Below are 7,569 nucleotides of genomic sequence, written 5' to 3'. Positions count from 1 at the left end.
CACAATTGCTATCAATTGCACAGATAAGCACTGGGAAGCTTCTTTGTCAGCACAGATGGAATTTTGTCCTTTGTGAATCCTAGAGAGGCTTTGATACAGTAAATTTGTATAAACCTGGGGCTATTAATGAAAATATTGCTATTGATAAAGCTTTTTAGTAACACAAAAAAACGTATAATTATTAAGGTCATTCTTAGTAGGAATACATTTTATATTTCTTACATTGGACTTTTTACCTTTAGTGAAGTAAATTCCTAATTAATATGACTGCATGAAAAGTGAGACTCTCTCCAAACAGTTGCTATGTGGACTAAACTAAAATCTTTAGCTCAGTCTTTAGGAATTCTTAGCAACCCAGAAGCTTGCCACCACTTATTTTCTAAACTTTCTTTTGTAAATAATAGATGTGCCCTCAGAAGGAAAATATTTGTATGTTGTACAGCATAAGCCTAGCATCTGCTAGCTGTTTTCTTGTTTGGCTCATTCTTCTAGTTCTCCTTTGTTTGCAAAATACATGAATCCTGAAATCCATTTTTTTTCAGTATTTCAGGCAGTAATTATGGTTATGACAGAATTTTTGGATCTCTAGTTTCTTAAGATGCCATAGGGAACTCTAAACAAATTCTAATTACAGAATATTTGTACTTTTTCTTCACACAGATTTTGAAAAAAAAAAAAAGCAAACACAATCAAACATAGTATAATTAAAGAGATTTTCAAAATGTCCTTGTCTGTTGTGCACAAAAGGGGAAAGGGTGAAGTTTGCCTGGTCTGAAGAAAGCTCACAGAGGACCGACAACTAAAATTATGCTAGATTTAAACTCTTTCCTCATGAAAAACATGGTAGGAGTAAGTAGTTTGTGAGGAAAAGCAAGACTTTGATCTGCCAACCATCCTGCAATTAGACCGGCTGAGAGAGCTGGAGTTGTTCAGCATGGAGAAGCTTTTAGAGAGACCTCATTTTAGCCTGCCAGTGCCTGAGGGAGTTTATAACAAGGAGGAAGAAAGATGTTTTAATATAGGCAATAGTGGCAGGACAAGGAGCAGTGGATTTAAACTGCAAAAGAACAGCTTTAGATTAGATATTAGGAAGAAATTTTCTACTCAGAGGGTAATGAGGCATTGGAACACAGAGAGGTTCTGGATGCCCTATCCCTGTAAAAGCCTAGTTGGATGGGGCACTGAGCAACCCAGTCTAGTGAATGACAACCCTGCTCATGGCAGGGGAATTGGACCTAGATGATCTTTACATTCCCTTCCAACCCAAACTATTCTATGATTCTAAACTAGATGCATCAAGGATGGTGCCAAAGGAAAGTGGGTGAAGGGAACATAGAGAACACTTAAAGGACAGGGCCATCTCTCTTGGACCACTTCAGGTGGTGGTAGAGCTAGAGCCTATCTCGAGTATTTGCACTCAAATACACACACATGAAAAATAAGTAGGAGGAATTTAGGGTCCATGGACTGCCAGATGTCTACGACATCACTGGAAATGGTGAGATAGGGTAGCACTGCAGAGTCTGTGGGAGTACAGTGTCAGGCACAGGGTCACAGTTAGGGAATGCTTAAGCCATCTGGACATGAAGGAGTTTACAGGATTAGGGAAGATGCATCCCTGTGGGTAGGAATATATCATCAGAAAGCCACTGTAAGTAATTTTTGAAAGGTGACAGCAAACACAGAAACATCCTATCAACCATAAAGAAGGCAACAAGGGTGAAAATGGAGATACCCAGCCTAACACCAGGAAGGCTGTGGACAAAGTCCTCTGGGAAGATCCAAACAGTGATTTGGAAGATTAATATGAATTTACCTAGGATAAATCAAGCTTGACTAACTAGTTACTCATGAGAAGATGACTCATGTTTTATTAGACAGTTTCACAGTGTTTTAATTTGCACAGAGGCAAGGGAGTAAGACTCTTTTAGTCACAATAGTTAATACCCCATATTCTGCTAGACAGATGTTTATAAGAGGGGTTTCTGTAACAATGAAAACCTACTGAACTGAATCACAAATTAAAATACTAAATAAATAACCCAAGACTGTGATGAAACAGAAGACAAATCTTGCTCCGGAACTTTATTTGAATCTTCTCTAAATTTGGCTCCCAGTCAGCTGCCTGTTCAGAAGTGAAAGTTGGAAATACTGATGTCCATAGTTTAAATATCAATTTTCTCCTATATTCTGTCTCATACAAGTATTTCTGAATTTACATGTTTCTACATTTCTTAAGAAGTGCAGAACCTCAGACACCCATCAAATACCTGTCAAAGCTCTCAAAGCCAGACATTAGCCTGTCTTGAGCTTGACAACCACACTGAGTTTTACAGAAAAAAAACAAAAAACAAATTTTGTTCAAGAACTTCAAGTTTCTTAAAAAAAATTTATAACTGCAAGGAAAGGATGCGCAGTTCAAAATCACAAACAGTTCACTCAGACTACTAAATAATCCAGAAACAGCCCTTAAGTATCTGTAATTACCTTACTATCAATGATGCCTGAAAATATAAGAATGCTGTTTTAAGGACCCCTCGGTTATGGCTTCCTGAATGAGCCCACAAGTACAAAGTCTTATTCATGTCACTAATATTTTTTGCTGTATTTCTGCCAGAACACTGCTCTGTTAGGATATTATAGAAACTTTTTATTAAACTTTCTACAGTTTTTCAGCAGGAGTTAAATGTATTAATTCACACATTATCAGACATAGATGTATTACTGGCAAAAGCAGAACCACAGAGGAAAGCCATCTTCAAAACTCATTCATACATAATGAAAGACTTCAAAAATGTTTCTTTTCAGAAATTACTCACTCTTATTTTCTATAATTTTTACATCACTGGCTACATTTTCAGGAAGGAATACACAGACAGTTCTTGGTGGTTTTCTTTTTCTTTGTTTTTCACACTCATAATAAAGAACAATGAGACAAATTCTCTGAAGTATGTCTTTTATGTGTCTGCTAAGCCACCTTCTCCAAAGACCAATTAGGTTCTGTTACATTTTCTTCCTCAAGGAATTTGTATGCAGCCTGTCTTTTAATTTTTGTCCAAATCTGTTACATTTACATATTAGGAAAAGGTAAATTTAAAGGCGAATTCATTGTCATTTTGGATTGTTTTGTAAATTACAACAATTTATTTAAATTTTCCCTAAGGAAACTAAGATAATGAAACTTATATTCTAAACATACACCCTTAAGATTGGAAATCTGTATAGCAGATTTCTAATTAACTGAAAAACATCAAATTGAATTAAGCAGAAACTATTGCTTACAAATATTGTGCAAAAGCCCATTCTTAAACATTTCACTTCTGAATATCCCTATAATTTTTACCTGTATTTTTCCATTTGAAAAATTTATCTTTCCACACAAGTAAACAAATAACATTCAGTCTGTGGGGTCCAGAGGAGATGTACACCTTCCTTTCATCTTCATTTTTAAGCATATCAAGTTTGTTACTTTCAGACTGAAACAATTTCGGTGTTGAAACTATTGAACTATTGGAAAGCAAACATATTAACTATACAACATACAAAGTCAGTGTCCAAAAGTGGTTTTGGACATTTTCTCTTCAGCTGAGCCTTTGTGAAATGTAAAATGTACTCCAGAACTTGTTCTCTGGGCCCAGTGTACTCTGGGTTGAAAATCATCCCTTGTTACTGCCAAAGGGGGGACATTTCAAGTGTTACTTACAGTATAAAAGAAATGGTTTTAACACATGCAAACCATAAAGCTGATTTGCAGTTAAAAAGTTAATATACTGTATTTGGCAATGCATCCTGGCTGATTGTTACGTAGCCATAAATTTAGAGGATTTTTATGATGTAATGCTATCTACTTATTGACAGTTTATCTTGTTAAAAGTATTATTGAAAAGAAGGAAGCTGACATTGCTGTTAATACAATATTTTCCCCCCCTTTTTGATGTGCTACTGGTTCTGGAATCCATTTCTGATGTCCTTAACCAGGTGTTTTTCCATATGAATGTCTCACCCTTGATTCATTAATATATTCAGTGCTGACTGGCAGATGGATAACTGATCATGATTGCGAACCCCTGGCAAAATGTACTAATCCATAACATCAAAATTCCACTGGACTCATTTTTTTTCTAGAGGTAATTTCTTGAAATCATCACAACAAAGGGCAAGAATCCAGGAGACGTGTTGTCAGTGTTGACAGTGTCCATGACACTTTGGTTTCAGGGTAAACCTGACTTGGAACTCAGAACAGGGGGAGAATACTTTGGTTTACTACACACAGAGAAGACACTGTTGTTCCCCAGAAAAGCATGCTTTAACTTTGAGCCTCCTTTAACAGAAAAATAATAAGTCTTCAGCTGGGACCAGATCAGAATAACAGAAATTGGAAAGATTTTTTAAAATCTTTTTAAATATGCTACTTATTACTAGGTGAAGTTTCCAGAAGAAGTGAACATAATGAAACTAGATCCAATTCATTTTCTCTTTTCCTTGAGGCCAAGCACTTGCTACAGTTATTTTCTATGAAGCCCACAAGGTAAATTTACTTTATGAGGAAAAAAATGCAATTTAAAGACTTTTATTTTTGTTCTACAAGACTACACGCTTTTATGTGCTGAAAATAAAACTACTACAGTCAGACTGGTATGATCCAGAGGGAAGTTGTTGATAGTGAACCAAGTAGTAAAGTACTCTCAAAGGTTAGGTCCTGTGTGAGGAACACCATGCCAGAAGGTCTTAGATTGTTTTTTCTGTGCTTAGATAGAAGCACAGGAGCTCTCTCGGTTAATATCTTCCCCAGCCATTGGCAAAAGCAGGTGTGTTCACTACCAGTCCTGCAAACCTTGTCTCCACCCTCCTGCTCAGCTCTAAATCGGCCCCACTTGCTAGATTAACTTCACGTATTTTAGGAGCAACTCTTTAAACAACCTGGACATGTCTTCAGGGTGGGAAATTTTTTTTTCAAATACCATCAAACAAATTTTCTTTTTTTTTTCTTGTTGAAATCTTCTCCAAGAAGAATGCTGTGTTTCCTGAGAGCCTGTTCACGGATTTAGCAAGCAAATAGAGAAGACAAGCCAGAGCAACCAATGAGGTGCTGAAGGATTTGTTTGAATAATGGTGAAATGACTATCAGTGTTCTCTGCTCTTGTCCTATTCCCCATCATTGTACAAGTTGTTAACAACAGTAAATATAAAAAGGGGAGACAATGTGTCCTGGTTTTAATTTGTTTATCACAAGCAAAGAAAAAGAGGCAGCAACACAAAAATAATGGGAACAGCAAGAAATACTTATGTACAGGAGTGAATTATTACTCTGCTTCAAAGACAAGTGTGCCATACATTTTATTGGGATAATCCTCCACATCTAATATGATGCTTTCTTCTGTACCAGTACATGTGGCTGTTTTTCACTGTCTACTGTAGAAAATGCAAACCTACTGATGTTTTTTGATAGGCTGTGTTTTTTCCAAAGGCACAGGAATAGTTATTGTGAATTTTGATTCTCTATCCAGCATTCTTTAATATGTTTCACCCAATTTAAGGGTCTAATTTCTGTGGTCTTTAAATTCATGCATTACCTCAATAGGCTCAAACTGTATCTCCCAATGAATGTCTATTTCAAGACATGTCATTTTTTGGACCAAACACAAGAACACATTCTGTTATGTATCTTATGTTGTATCCTTCTATAAATGAAGGATTTTTTTGATGTGATTTTTGATGTGATTCACTATATTGTATGAAGCCAATAAAACAGGAAAAAATACTTTAGAAAACCCCTCCTCCTTTTTTCTTCTTTCCAGGTTTGATTCTCTAGAATCACAAACAGCAAATCTGATTTCACAAACTGCAATCTTTTACGCTGTGCTGCTGAGATAGATGTGCTCATGAAGAAGTATGGTATAAATATCTGCCAGAGGAGTGTATGGTATGTCTCTAAACATAAATGATTTCATACAAATTATGTACAAAGAATAAAGCAGGATTTTAAACATAAAAACATAAGAGTAAAAAATGTCTCTTTTTTTTTTCCTGCTTCTGGATCCTTACCCAATTTTTTTTAAAGAAAAAAAGATTATGTGCTATACTTGAGCTTCTTTGTCTAAATAAGAGTAAAATTGACAAGTCAATGAATGTATTTTGCAGATGGGAAGACAAAACTGGAGCAAGAAGATACATTTCTGCTCTTCAGGGACAAGTTATTGAGGCAGTCTTGATTGAGCACTGGCAGTCTCATAAGAAACTGAAGAGCAGTACATTCCCCCTTGAGCTGCAGGCTGTATTTCATATATTCTCCTGGGCAAAAAAGAGCTGCAATTACAGTAGGGGAAGAGTTATGAAGGCTGACAAAGTAAGGGAAGGTAAAAAGTTCCAAGCTACTTTTTAGCTTCTAGAGGATACAATTCTTTCCATTCAGTCAATTATACATTTCCTTTCCTGCAGAGACATTTAGAATAATAATGGGGAGGGGAGGGGAGGGGAGGGGAGGGGAGGGGAGGGGAGGGGAGGGAAGGGAAGGGAAGGGAAGGGAAGGGAAGGGAAGGGAAGGGAAGGGAAGGGAAGGGAAGGGAAGGGAAGGGAAGGGAAGGGAAGGGAAGGGAAGGGAAGGGAAGGGAAGGGAAGGGAAGGGAAGGGAAGGGAAGGGAAGGGAAGGGAAGGGAAGGGAAGGGAAGGGAAGGGAAGGGAAGGGAAGGGAAGGGAAGGGAAGGGAAGGGAAGGGAAGGGAATCAAACTAGGTAACTTAAAAGAATTCATATTTCTGTAAAGTGCAGATACATTTTGTATAGCTCCTCTTAAATGTGATTATTTCTGCTTTGAGTAAAGTTTTGAGTTAAAAAAAGTATTGTATGGAACAGAAGAAATCTAGACGAAGCTGAGTTTACAGAGAAAAATATTGTGTATTCTGATGCATTAAAAGTTTTTTTGATAGTCTTATAGGATCTTCCTCAGTACAGAGGAAAAATAGCCACAAGGAAATTGCATTGATAAAAAGGATAATGAGTACTTTATGTCATTATCTTTTTGTAAATTCTAGTCTTTTTCTGTTTATTTTTATTTTTTCTTTTCCTTGTCTTCTTTCATTCATTCGTATCTATGAATCAACTTTTATATTCCCTTAGGTCATAGAGATGGTCTTCAGAACCAAACAATGTGTAAATGACCATTTTTTCCAAGGTTGTCACCACACAGAAGCTCCCCTTGTCTCACTGCTAATGGAAATTTCTGACCCAAAGGGCTACTAGTTCTACAAAAAATGAGTTGAGGTAGACAAAAGTAATAGAAGTAAGCAAGGTAATAGGTGAACATGAAGGGGTCCTGTCCAAACAAACAGAAGCCTGAAGCAAAATCCCTCTTCCTCCTGCTCTCTCATTTTCTGTTCAGGTTTCTTGTATTCTGGATCCAGGGGTAGCAATATGCTGATTTCTCTGCCTGGGAAGCAGCTATCACATATGAATCCCATATTGTTGCCCATTTTTTTCTATGGATTACCATCTGACATGATAAGTATCTTTTCCAGTCATGGAGCATCTACTACTAATGCACTCCATAGCTGTCTACATTTTAAGCTGTCAT

This window comes from Passer domesticus, chromosome 3 (genome assembly GCF_036417665.1).
Source record: "Passer domesticus isolate bPasDom1 chromosome 3, bPasDom1.hap1, whole genome shotgun sequence".
Classification (NCBI taxonomy): Eukaryota; Metazoa; Chordata; class Aves; order Passeriformes; family Passeridae; genus Passer; species Passer domesticus.
Note: the sequence above shows the minus strand (reverse complement) of the source record.